A 12,500-nucleotide genomic window follows, 5' to 3' on the forward strand; every position below is an offset into this window, starting at 1 on the left:
GAGATAAGATGGAATTCTGTAAGCACAAAACTTCTTTTTTTTTTTTTCTTTTTTTTTTTTTTAATATGTACATGTATATATCTACATATATTGGAAAGTTTAAAGCAAGCTGTGAAAGCAACTTTTCCCATATGGTCTAGCGGTTAGGATTCCTGGTTTTCACCCAGGCGGCCTGGGTTCGACTCCCGGTATGGGAATGAGTGTTTTGCTAAGCTTGTGCCTGCATTCAAAGGCCTGCACCTTTCTTGCAGAATTAAGCGGCTTAGTTTGCAGATGCTCTTGGCAGCCAAAAATGCTGCGCTAACGAGGCCACTTGCAAGTGGTTGTTGATGCCATCCATGCTTAAAAATGAGTTTTCAAATCATGAAACTGATTTTTTTTCTACTTATTACTGAAAAAAGGTCTCAGCGGTTCCCATATGGTCTAGCGGTTAGGATTCCTGGTTCTCACCCAGGCGGCCCGGGTTCGACTCCCGGTATGGGAATGAGCATTTTCCTAAGCTTGCAACTACATCGAAAGACCCTCTGAATTAAGATAGCGCTCAAAAAGTTCATAAAAGTATCATTCAGGCTTGCCATCTACAAGAGCACCTTTGCTTTTTCATCAAGAATGCCGTGACCCGGATTCGAACCAGGGTTGCTGCGGCCACAACGCAGAGTACTAACCACTATACGATCACGGCGACACTCACGAACCAGGTAGGAGTCGAACCTACAATCTTCTGATCCGTAGTCAGACGCGTTATCCATTGCGCCACTGGCCCTGTGTGAGAGGTTGCCACTAATCATGCTCCTCATTTTGGACTTTTGCTACGCTCGCAGCCATATTCAAAGACCTCAACACGGTTGCTTTTAGCCCCTAGCCAAAACCCTTCTGCCTTGTTTGCTACCTTTCCATATTATCCAGTATCGTTTCGGTATTGAATGGCAAAGAGCAGTGCCTATCCAGTTAAGGCGGAGGGAAAAAACAAGGATAGATCCATGCCCCGTGTGAGGATCGAACTCACGACCTTCAGATTATGAGACTGACGCGCTACCTACTGCGCTAACGAGGCATCTTGCGTGTGATTGGTTGTTGCCGTCCAAAGATAAGATGGAATTCTGTAAGCACAAAACTTCTTTTTTTTTTTTTCTTTTATATGTACATGTATATATCTACATATATTGGAAAGTTTAAAGCAAGCTGTGATGGCAACTTTTCCCATATGGTCTAGCGGTTAGGATTCCTGGTTTTCACCCAGGCGGCCTGGGTTCGACTCCCGGTATGGGAATGAGTGTTTTGCTAAGCTTGTGCCTGCATTCAAAGGCCTGCACCTTTCTTGCAGAATTAAGCGGCTTAGTTTGCAGATGCTCTTGGCAGCCAAAAATGCTGCGCTAACGAGGCCACTTGCAAGTGGTTGTTGATGCCATCCATGCTTAAAAATGAGTTTTCAAATCATGAAACTGATTTTTTTATTACTTATTACTGAAAAAGGGTCTCAGCGGTTCCCATATGGTCTAGCGGTTAGGATTCCTGGTTCTCGCCCGGGTTCGACTCCCGGTATGGGAATGAGCATTTTCCTAAGCTTGCAACTACATCGAAAGACCCTCTGAATTAAGATAGCGCTCAAAAAGTTCATAAAAGTATCATTCAGGCTTGCCGTCTACAAGAGCACCTTTGCTTTTTCATCAAGAATGCCGTGACCCGGATTCGAACCGGGGTTGCTGCGGCCACAACACAGAGTACTAACCACTATACGATCACGGCGACATTCATGAGCCAGGTAGGAGTCGAACCTACAATCTTCTGATCCGTAGTCAGACGCGTTATCCATTGCGCCACTGGCCCTGTGTGAGAGGTTGCCACTAATCATGCTCCCCATTTTGGACTTTTGCTACGCTCGCAGCCATATTCAAAGACCTCAACACGGTTGCTTTTCGCCCCTAGCCAAAACCCTTCTGCCTTGTTTGCTACCTTTCCATATTATCCAGTATCGTTTCGGTATTGAATGGCAAAGAGCAGTGCCTATCCAGTTAGGGCGGAGGGAAAAAACAAGGATAGATCCATGCCCCGTGGGAGGATCGAACTCACGACCTTCAGATTATGAGACTGACGCGCTACCTACTGCGCTAACAAGGCATCTTGCGTGTGATTGGTTGTTGCCGTCCAGAGATAAGATGGAATTCTGTAAGCACAAAACTTCTTTTTTTTTTTTTTTAATATGTACATGTATATATCTACATATATTGGAAAGTTTAAAGCAAGCTGTGAAAGCCACTTTTCTCATATGGTCTAGCGGTTAGGATTCCTGGTTTTCACCCAGGCGGCCCGGGTTCGACTCCCGGTATGGGAATGAGTGTTTTGCTAAGCTTGTGCCTGCATTCAAAGGCCTGCACCTTTCTTGCAGAATTAAGCGGCTTAGTTTGCAGATGCTCTTGGCAGCCAAAAATGCTGCGCTAACGAGGCCACTTGCAAGTGGTTGTTGATGCCATCCATGCTTAAAAATGAGTTTTCAAATCATGAAACTGATTTTTTTTCTACTTATTACTGAAAAAGGGTCTCAGCGGTTCCCATATGGTCTAGCGGTTAGGATTCCTGGTTCTCACCCAGGCGGCCCGGGTTCGACTCCCGGTATGGGAATGAGCATTTTCCTAAGCTTGCAACTACATCGAAAGACCCTCTGAATTAAGATAGCGCTCAAAAAGTTCATAAAAGTATCATTCAGGCTTGCCGTCTACAAGAGCACCTTTGCTTTTTCATCAAGAATGCCGTGACCCGGATTCGAACCGGGGTTGCTGCGGCCACAACGCAGAGTACTAACCACTATACGATCACGGCGACATTCACGAGCCAGGTAGGAGTCGAACCTACAATCTTCTGATCCGTAGTCAGACGCGTTATCCATTGCGCCACTGGCCCTGTGTGAGAGGTTGCCACTAATCATGCTCCCCATTTTGGACTTTTGCTACGCTCGCAGCCATATTCAAAGACCTCAACACGGTTGCTTTTAGCCCCTAGCCAAAACCCTTCTGCCTTGTTTGCTACCTTTCCATATTATCCAGTATCGTTTCGGTATTGAATGGCAAAGAGCAGTGCCTATCCAGTTAAGGCGGAGGGAAAAAACAAGGATAGATCCATGCCCCGTGTGAGGATCGAACTCACGACCTTCAGATTATGAGACTGACGCGCTACCTACTGCGCTAACGAGGCATCTTGCGTGTGATTGGTTGTTGCCGTCCAGAGATAAGATGGAATTCTGTAAGCACAAAACTTCTTTTTTTTTTTTTCTTTTTTTTTTTTTTAATATGTACATGTATATATCTACATATATTGGAAAGTTTAAAGCAAGCTGTGAAAGCAACTTTTCCCATATGGTCTAGCGGTTAGGATTCCTGGTTTTCACCCAGGCGGCCTGGGTTCGACTCCCGGTATGGGAATGAGTGTTTTGCTAAGCTTGTGCCTGCATTCAAAGGCCTGCACCTTTCTTGCAGAATTAAGCGGCTTAGTTTGCAGATGCTCTTGGCAGCCAAAAATGCTGCGCTAACGAGGCCACTTGCAAGTGGTTGTTGATGCCATCCATGCTTAAAAATGAGTTTTCAAATCATGAAACTGATTTTTTTTCTACTTATTACTGAAAAAGGGTCTCAGCGGTTCCCATATGGTCTAGCGGTTAGGATTCCTGGTTCTCACCCAGGCGGCCCGGGTTCGACTCCCGGTATGGGAATGAGCATTTTCCTAAGCTTGCAACTACATCGAAAGACCCTCTGAATTAAGATAGCGCTCAAAAAGTTCATAAAAGTATCATTCAGGCTTGCCATCTACAAGAGCACCTTTGCTTTTTCATCAAGAATGCCGTGACCCGGATTCGAACCAGGGTTGCTGCGGCCACAACGCAGAGTACTAACCACTATACGATCACGGCGACACTCACGAACCAGGTAGGAGTCGAACCTACAATCTTCTGATCCGTAGTCAGACGCGTTATCCATTGCGCCACTGGCCCTGTGTGAGAGGTTGCCACTAATCATGCTCCTCATTTTGGACTTTTGCTACGCTCGCAGCCATATTCAAAGACCTCAACACGGTTGCTTTTAGCCCCTAGCCAAAACCCTTCTGCCTTGTTTGCTACCTTTCCATATTATCCAGTATCGTTTCGGTATTGAATGGCAAAGAGCAGTGCCTATCCAGTTAAGGCGGAGGGAAAAAACAAGGATAGATCCATGCCCCGTGTGAGGATCGAACTCACGACCTTCAGATTATGAGACTGACGCGCTACCTACTGCGCTAACGAGGCATCTTGCGTGTGATTGGTTGTTGCCGTCCAAAGATAAGATGGAATTCTGTAAGCACAAAACTTCTTTTTTTTTTTTTCTTTTATATGTACATGTATATATCTACATATATTGGAAAGTTTAAAGCAAGCTGTGATGGCAACTTTTACCATATGGTCTAGCGGTTAGGATTCCTGGTTTTCACCCAGGCGGCCCGGGTTCGACTCCCGGTATGGGAATGAGTGTTTTGCTAAGCTTGTGCCTGCATTCAAAGGCCTGCACCTTTCTTGCAGAATTAAGCGGCTTAGTTTGCAGATGCTCTTGGCAGCCAAAAATGCTGCGCTAACGAGGCCACTTGCAAGTGGTTGTTGATGCCATCCATGCTTAAAAATGAGTTTTCAAATCATGAAACTGATTTTTTTTCTACTTATTACTGAAAAAGGGTCTCAGCGGTTCCCATATGGTCTAGCGGTAAGGATTCCTGGTTCTCACCCAGGCGGCCCGGGTTCGACTCCCGGTATGGGAATGAGCATTTTCCTAAGCTTGCAACTACATTGAAAGACCCTCTGAATTAAGATAGCGCTCAAAAAGTTCATAAAAGTATCATTCAGGCTTGCCGTCTACAAGAGCACCTTTGCTTTTTCATCAAGAATGCCGTGACCCAGATTCGAACCGGGGTTGCTGCGGCCACAACGCAGAGTACTAACCACTATACGATCACGGCGACACTCACGAACCAGGTAGGAGTCGAACCTACAATCTTCTGATCCGTAGTCAGACGCGTTATCCATTGCGCCACTGGCCCTGTGTGAGAGGTTGCCACTAATCATGCTCCTCATTTTGGACTTTTGCTACGCTCGCAGCCATATTCAAAGACCTCAACACGGTTGCTTTTAGCCCCTAGCCAAAACCCTTCTGCCTTGTTTGCTACCTTTCCATATTATCCAGTATCGTTTCGGTATTGAATGGCAAAGAGCAGTGCCTATCCAGTTAAGGCGGAGGGAAAAAACAAGGATAGATCCATGCCCCGTGTGAGGATCGAACTCACGACCTTCAGATTATGAGACTGACGCGCTACCTACTGCGCTAACGAGGCATCTTGCGTGTGATTGGTTGTTGCCGTCCAAAGATAAGATGGAATTCTGTAAGCACAAAACTTCTTTTTTTTTTTTTCTTTTATATGTACATGTATATATCTACATATATTGGAAAGTTTAAAGCAAGCTGTGATGGCAACTTTTACCATATGGTCTAGCGGTTAGGATTCCTGGTTTTCACCCAGGCGGCCCGGGTTCGACTCCCGGTATGGGAATGAGTGTTTTGCTAAGCTTGTGCCTGCATTCAAAGGCCTGCACCTTTCTTGCAGAATTAAGCGGCTTAGTTTGCAGATGCTCTTGGCAGCCAAAAATGCTGCGCTAACGAGGCCACTTGCAAGTGGTTGTTGATGCCATCCATGCTTAAAAATGAGTTTTCAAATCATGAAACTGATTTTTTTTCTACTTATTACTGAAAAAGGGTCTCAGCGGTTCCCATATGGTCTAGCGGTTAGGATTCCTGGTTCTCACCCAGGCGGCCCGGGTTCGACTCCCGGTATGGGAATGAGCATTTTCCTAAGCTTGCAACTACATCGAAAGACCCTCTGAATTAAGATAGCGCTCAAAAAGTTCATAAAAGTATCATTCAGGCTTGCCGTCTACAAGAGCACCTTTGCTTTTTCATCAAGAATGCCGTGACCCGGATTCGAACCGGGGTTGCTGCGGCCACAACGCAGAGTACTAACCACTATACGATCACGGCAACATTCACGAGTCAGGTAGCAGTCGAACCTACAATCGTCTGATCCGTAGTCAGACGCGTTATCCATTGCGCCACTGGCCCTGTGTGAGAGGTTGCCACTAATCATGCTCCCCATTTTGGACTTTTGCTACGCTCGCAGCCATATTCAAAGACCTCAACACGGTTGCTTTTCGCCCCTAGCCAAAACCCTTCTGCCTTGTTTGCTACCTTTCCATATTATCCAGTATCGTTTCGGTATTGAATGGCAAAGAGCAGTGCCTATCCAGTTAGGGCGGAGGGAAAAAACAAGGATAGATCCATGCCCCGTGGGAGGATCGAACTCACGACCTTCAGATTATGAGACTGACGCGCTACCTACTGCGCTAACGAGGCATCTTGCGTGTGATTGGTTGTTGCCGTCCAGAGATAAGATGGAATTCTGTAAGCACAAAACTTCTTTTTTTTTTTTTTTTTTTTTTTTTTTTTTTTTTTAAATATGTACATGTATATATCTACATATATTGGAAAGTTTAAAGCAAGCTGTGAAAGCAACTTTTCCCATATGGTCTAGCGGTTAGGATTCCTGGTTTTCACCCAGGCGGCCCGGGTTCGACTCCCGGTATGGGAATGAGTGTTTTGCTAAGCTTGTGCCTGCATTCAAAGGCCTGCACCTTTCTTGCAGAGTTAAGCGGCTTAGTTTGCAAATGCTCTTGGCAGCCAAAAATGCTGCGCTAACGAGGCCACTTGCAAGTGGTTGTTGATGCCATCCATGCTTAAAAATGAGTTTTCCAATCATGAAACTGATTTTTTTTCTACTTATTACTGAAAAAAGGTCTCAGCGGTTCCCATATGGTCTAGCGGTTAGGATTCCTGGTTCTCACCCAGGCGGCCCGGGTTCGACTCCCGGTATGGGAATGAGCATTTTCCTAAGCTTGCAACTACATCGAAAGACCCTCTGAATTAAGATAGCGCTCAAAAAGTTCATAAAAGTATCATTCAGGCTTGCCGTCTACAAGAGCACCTTTGCTTTTCATCAAGAATGCCGTGACCCGGATTCGAACCGGGGTTGCTGCGGCCACAACACAGAGTACTAACCACTATACGATCACGGCGACATTCACGAGCCAGGTAGGAGTCAAACCTACAATCTTCTGATCCGTAGTCAGACGCGTTATCCATTGCGCCACTGGCCCTGTGTGAGAGGTTGCCACTAATCATGCTCCCCATTTTGGACTTTTGCTACGCTCGCAGCCATATTCAAATAGCTCAACACGGTTGCTTTTAGCCCCTAGCCAAAACCCTTCTGCCTTGTTTGCTACCTTTCCATATTATCCAGTATCGTTTCGGTATTGAATGGCAAAGAGCAGTGCCTATCCAGTTAAGGCGGAGGGAAAAAACAAGGATAGATCCATGCCCCGTGTGAGGATTGAACTCACGACCTTCAGATTATGAGACTGACGCGCTACCTACTGCGCTAACAAGGCATCTTGCGTGTGATTGGTTGTTGCCGTCCAGAGATAAGATGGAATTCTGTAAGCACAAAACTTTTTTTTTTTTTTTAATATGTACATGTATATATCTACATATATTGGAAAGTTTAAAGCAAGCTGTGAAAGCCACTTTTCTCATATGGTCTAGCGGTTAGGATTCCTGGTTTTCACCCAGGCGGCCCGGGTTCGACTCCCGGTATGGGAATGAGTGTTTTGCTAAGCTTGTGCCTGCATTCAAAGGCCTGCACCTTTCTTGCAGAATTAAGCGGCTTAGTTTGCAGATGCTCTTGGCAGCCAAAAATGCTGCGCTAACGAGGCCACTTGCAAGTGGTTGTTGATGCCATCCATGCTTAAAAATGAGTTTTCCAATCATGAAACTGATTTTTTTTCTACTTATTACTGAAAAAAGGTCTCAGCGGTTCCCATATGGTCTAGCGGTTAGGATTCTTGGTTCTCACCCAGGTGGCCCGGGTTCGACTCCCGGTATGGGAATGAGCATTTTCCTAAGCTTGCAACTACATCAAAAGACCCTCTGAATTAAGATAGCGCTCAAAAAGTTCATAAAAGTATCATTCAGGCTTGCCGTCTACAAGAGCACCTTTGCTTTTTCATCACGAATGCCGTGACCCGGATTCAAACCGGGGTTGCTGCGGCCACAACGCAGAGTACTAACCACTATACGATCACGGCAACATTCACGAGTCAGGTAGGAGTCGAACCTACAATCTTCTGATCCGTAGTCAGACGCGTTATCCATTGTGCCACTGGCCCTGTGTGAGAGGTTGCCACTAATCATGCTCCCCATTTTGGACTTTTGCTACGCTCGCAGCCATATTCAAAGACCTCAACACGGTTGCTTTTAGCCCCTAGCCAAAACCCTTCTGCCTTGTTTGCTACCTTTCCATATTATCCAGTATCGTTACGGTATTGAATGGCAAAGAGCAGTGCCTATCCAGTTAAGGCGGAGGGAAAAAACAAGGATAGATCCATGCCCCGTGGGAGGATCGAACTCACGACCTTCAGATTATGAGACTGACGCGCTACCTACTGCGCTAACGAGGCACCTTGCGTGTGATTGATTGTTGCTGTCCAGAGATAAGATGGAATTCTGTAAGCACAAAACTTCTTTTTTTTTTTTTTTAATATGTACATGTATATATCTACATATATTGGAAAGTTTAAAGCAAGCTGTGAAAGCAACTTTTCCCATATGGTCTAGCGGTTAGGATTCCTGGTTTTCACCCAGGCGGCCCGGGTTCGACTCCCGGTATGGGAATGAGTGTTTTGCTAAGCTTGTGCCTGCATTCAAAGGCCTGCACCTTTCTTGCAGAATTAAGCGGCTTAGTTTGCAGATGCTCTTGGCAGCCAAAAATGCTGCGCTAACGAGGCCACTTGCAAGTGGTTGTTGATGCCATCCATGCTTAAAAATGAGTTTTCCAATCATGAAACTGATTTTTTTTCTACTTATTACTGAAAAAAGGTCTCAGCGGTTCCCATATGGTCTAGCGGTTAGGATTCCTGGTTCTCACCCAGGCGGCCCGGGTTCGACTCCCGGTATGGGAATGAGCATTTTCCTAAGCTTGCAACTACATCGAAAGACCCTCTGAATTAAGATAGCGCTCAAAAAGTTCATAAAAGTATCATTCAGGCTTGCCGTCTACAAGAGCACCTTTGCTTTTTCATCAAGAATGCCGTGACCCGGATTCGAACCAGGGATGCTGCGGCCACAACGCAGAGTACTAACCACTATACGATCACGGCAACATTCACGAGTCAGGTAGGAGTCGAACCTACAATCGTCTGATCCGTAGTCAGACGCGTTATCCATTGCGCCACTGGCCCTGTGTGAGAGCTTGCCACTAATCATGCTCCCCATTTTGGACTTTTGCTACGCTCGCAGCCATATTCAAAGACCTCAACACGGTTGCTTTTAGCCCCTAGCCAAAACCCTTCTGCCTTGTTTGCTACCTTTCCATATTATCCAGTATCGTTACGGTATTGAATGGCAAAGAGCAGTGCCTATCCAGTTAAGGCGGAGGGAAAAAACAAGGATAGATCCATGCCCCGTGGGAGGATCGAACTCACGACCTTCAGATTATGAGACTGACGCGCTACCTACTGCGCTAACGAGGCACCTTGCGTGTGATTGGTTGTTGCTGTCCAGAGATAAGATGGAATTCTGTAAGCACAAAACTTCTTTTTTTTTTTTTTTAATATGTACATGTATATATCTACATATATTGGAAAGTTTAAAGCAAGCTGTGAAAGCAACTTTTCCCATATGGTCTAGCGGTTAGGATTCCTGGTTTTCACCCAGGCGGCCCGGGTTCGACTCCCGGTATGGGAATGAGTGTTTTGCTAAGCTTGTGCCTGCATTCAAAGGCCTGCACCTTTCTTGCAGAATTAAGCGGCTTAGTTTGCAGATGCTCTTGGCAGCCAAAAATGCTGCGCTAACGAGGCCACTTGCAAGTGGTTGTTGATGCCATCCATGCTTAAAAATGAGTTTTCCAATCATGAAACTGATTTTTTTTCTACTTATTACTGAAAAAAGGTCTCAGCGGTTCCCATATGGTCTAGCGGTTAGGATTCCTGGTTCTCACCCAGGCGGCCCGGGTTCGACTCCCGGTATGGGAATGAGCATTTTCCTAAGCTTGCAACTACATCGAAAGACCCTCTGAATTAAGATAGCGCTCAAAAAGTTCATAAAAGTATCATTCAGGCTTGCCGTCTACAAGAGCACCTTTGCTTTTTCATCAAGAATGCCGTGACCCGGATTCGAACCGGGGTTGCTGCGGCCACAACGCAGAGTACTAACCACTATACGATCACGGCGACATTCACGAGCCAGGCAGGAGTCGAACCTACAATCTTCTGATCCGTAGTCAGACGCGTTATCCATTGCGCCACTGGCCCTGTGTGAGAGGTTGCCACTAATCATGCTCCCCATTTTGGACTTTTGCTACGCTCGCAGCCATATTCAAAGACCTCAACACGGTTGCTTTTCGCCCCTAGCCAAAACCCTTCTGCCTTGTTTGCTACCTTTCCATATTATCCAGTATCGTTTCGGTATTGAATGGCAAAGAGCAGTGCCTATCCAGTTAAGGCGGAGGGAAAAAACAAGGATAGATCCATGCCCCGTGGGAGGATCGAACTCACGACCTTCAGATTATGAGACTGACGCGCTACCTACTGCGCTAACGAGGCATCTTGCGTGTGATTGGTTGTTGCCGTCCAGAGATAAGATGGAATTCTGTAAGCACAAAACTTTTTTTTTTTTTTTTTTTTTTTAATATGTACATGTATATATCTACATATATTGGAAAGTTTAAAGCAAGCTGTGAAAGCAACTTTTCCCATATGGTCTAGCAGTTAGGATTCCTGGTTTTCACCCAGGCGGCCCGGGTTCGACTCACGGTATGGGAATGAGTGTTTTGCTAAGCTTGTGCCTGCATTCAAAGGCCTGCACCTTTCTTGCAGAATTAAGCGGCTTAGTTTGCAGATGCTCTTGGCAGCCAAAAATGCTGCGCTAACGAGGCCACTTGCAAGTGGTTGTTGATGCCATCCATGCTTAAAAATGAGTTTTCAAATCATGAAACTGATTTTTTTTCTACTTATTACTGAAAAAGGGTCTCAGCGGTTCCCATATGGTCTAGCGGTTAGGATTCCTGGTTCTCACCCAGGCGGCCTGGGTTCGACTCCCGGTATGGAATGAGTGTTTTGCTAAGCTTGTGCCTGCATTCAAAGGCCTGCACCTTTCTTGCAGAATTAAGCGGCTTAGTTTGCAGATGCTCTTGGCAGCCAAAAATGCTGCGCTAACGAGGCCACTTGCAAGTGGTTGTTGATGCCATCCATGCTTAAAAATGAGTTTTCAAATCATGAAACTGATTTTTTTTCTACTTATTACTGAAAAAGGGTCTCAGCGGTTCCCATATGGTCTAGCGGTTAGGATTCCTGGTTCTCACCCAGGCGGCCCGGGTTCGACTCCCGGTATGGGAATGAGCATTTTCCTAAGCTTGCAACTACATCGAAAGACCCTCTGAATTAAGATAGCGCTCAAAAAGTTCATAAAAGTATCATTCAGGCTTGCCGTCTATAAGAGCACCTTTGCTTTTTCATCAAGAATGCCGTGACCCGGATTCGAACCGGGGTTGCTGCGGCCACAACGCAGAGTACTAACCACTATACGATCACGGCGACATTCACGAGCCAGGTAGGAGTCGAACCTACAATCTTCTGATCCGTAGTCAGACGCGTTATCCATTGCGCCACTGGCGCTGTGTGACAGGTTGCCACTAATCATGCTCCCCATTTTGGACTTTTGCTACGCTCGCAGCCATATTCAAAGACCTCAACACGGTTGCTTTTAGCCCCTAGCCAAAACCCTTCTGCCTTGTTTGCTACCTTTCCATATTATCCAGTATCGTTTCGGTATTGAATGGCAAAGAGCTGTGCCTCTCCAGTTAAGGCGGAGGGAAAAAACAAAGATAGATCCATGCCCCGTGTGAGGATTGAACTCACGACCTTCAGATTATGAGACTGACGCGCTACCTACTGCGCTAACGAGGCATCTTGCGTGTGATTGTTTGTTGCCGTCCAGAGATAATATGGAATTCTGTAAGCACAAAACTTCTTTTTTTTTTTTAATATGTACATGTATATATCTACATATATTGGAAAGTTTAAAGAAAGCTGTGAAAGCAACTTTTCCCATATGGTCTAGCGGTTAGGATTCCTGGTTTTCACCAAGGCGGCCCGGTTTCGACTACCGGTATGGGAATGAGTGTTTTGCTAAGCTTGTGCCTGCATTCAAAGGCCTGCACCTTTCTTTCAGAATTAAGCGGCTTAGTTTGCAGATGCTCTTGGCAGCCAAAAATGCTGCGCTAACGAGGCCACTTGCAAGTGGTTGTTGATGCCATCCATGCTTAAAAATGAGTTTTCAAATCATGAAACTGATTTTTTTTCTACTTATTACTGACAAAGGGTC

General features: G+C 45.8%; 13 non-coding genes across 13 annotated transcripts; 3 read left to right on the forward strand and 10 right to left on the reverse strand.

The window, feature by feature from the left end:
* Positions 1–981: 981 nt before the first annotated feature.
* TRNAM-CAU (transfer RNA methionine (anticodon CAU)) lies at positions 982–1,054 on the reverse strand. The gene has a single exon. It is a non-coding gene; the product is annotated as a tRNA-Met (tRNA).
* A 700-nt stretch (positions 1,055–1,754) lies between these two features.
* TRNAR-ACG (transfer RNA arginine (anticodon ACG)) lies at positions 1,755–1,827 on the reverse strand. The gene has a single exon. It is a non-coding gene; the product is annotated as a tRNA-Arg (tRNA).
* A 918-nt stretch (positions 1,828–2,745) lies between these two features.
* Positions 2,746–2,817, reverse strand: TRNAH-GUG (transfer RNA histidin (anticodon GUG)). The gene has a single exon. It is a non-coding gene; the product is annotated as a tRNA-His (tRNA).
* Positions 2,818–2,825: 8 nt separating this feature from the next.
* TRNAR-ACG (transfer RNA arginine (anticodon ACG)) lies at positions 2,826–2,898 on the reverse strand. The gene has a single exon. It is a non-coding gene; the product is annotated as a tRNA-Arg (tRNA).
* A 218-nt stretch (positions 2,899–3,116) lies between these two features.
* TRNAM-CAU (transfer RNA methionine (anticodon CAU)) lies at positions 3,117–3,189 on the reverse strand. Its single transcript has one exon. It is a non-coding gene; the product is annotated as a tRNA-Met (tRNA).
* A 1,011-nt stretch (positions 3,190–4,200) lies between these two features.
* TRNAM-CAU (transfer RNA methionine (anticodon CAU)) lies at positions 4,201–4,273 on the reverse strand. Its single transcript has one exon. It is a non-coding gene; the product is annotated as a tRNA-Met (tRNA).
* Positions 4,274–5,273: 1,000 nt separating this feature from the next.
* Positions 5,274–5,346, reverse strand: TRNAM-CAU (transfer RNA methionine (anticodon CAU)). The gene has a single exon. It is a non-coding gene; the product is annotated as a tRNA-Met (tRNA).
* Positions 5,347–5,975: 629 nt separating this feature from the next.
* TRNAH-GUG (transfer RNA histidin (anticodon GUG)) lies at positions 5,976–6,047 on the reverse strand. The gene has a single exon. It is a non-coding gene; the product is annotated as a tRNA-His (tRNA).
* A 535-nt stretch (positions 6,048–6,582) lies between these two features.
* Positions 6,583–6,654, forward strand: TRNAE-UUC (transfer RNA glutamic acid (anticodon UUC)). The gene has a single exon. It is a non-coding gene; the product is annotated as a tRNA-Glu (tRNA).
* Positions 6,655–8,720: 2,066 nt separating this feature from the next.
* TRNAE-UUC (transfer RNA glutamic acid (anticodon UUC)) lies at positions 8,721–8,792 on the forward strand. Its single transcript has one exon. It is a non-coding gene; the product is annotated as a tRNA-Glu (tRNA).
* Positions 8,793–9,791: 999 nt separating this feature from the next.
* On the forward strand, positions 9,792–9,863 carry TRNAE-UUC (transfer RNA glutamic acid (anticodon UUC)). The gene has a single exon. It is a non-coding gene; the product is annotated as a tRNA-Glu (tRNA).
* Positions 9,864–10,276: 413 nt separating this feature from the next.
* On the reverse strand, positions 10,277–10,348 carry TRNAH-GUG (transfer RNA histidin (anticodon GUG)). The gene has a single exon. It is a non-coding gene; the product is annotated as a tRNA-His (tRNA).
* A 1,290-nt stretch (positions 10,349–11,638) lies between these two features.
* TRNAH-GUG (transfer RNA histidin (anticodon GUG)) lies at positions 11,639–11,710 on the reverse strand. Its single transcript has one exon. It is a non-coding gene; the product is annotated as a tRNA-His (tRNA).
* Between the last annotated feature and the right edge of the window lie 790 nt (positions 11,711–12,500).

This window comes from Eleutherodactylus coqui, chromosome 2 (genome assembly GCF_035609145.1).
Source record: "Eleutherodactylus coqui strain aEleCoq1 chromosome 2, aEleCoq1.hap1, whole genome shotgun sequence".
Lineage (NCBI taxonomy): Eukaryota > Metazoa > Chordata > Amphibia > Anura > Eleutherodactylidae > Eleutherodactylus > Eleutherodactylus coqui.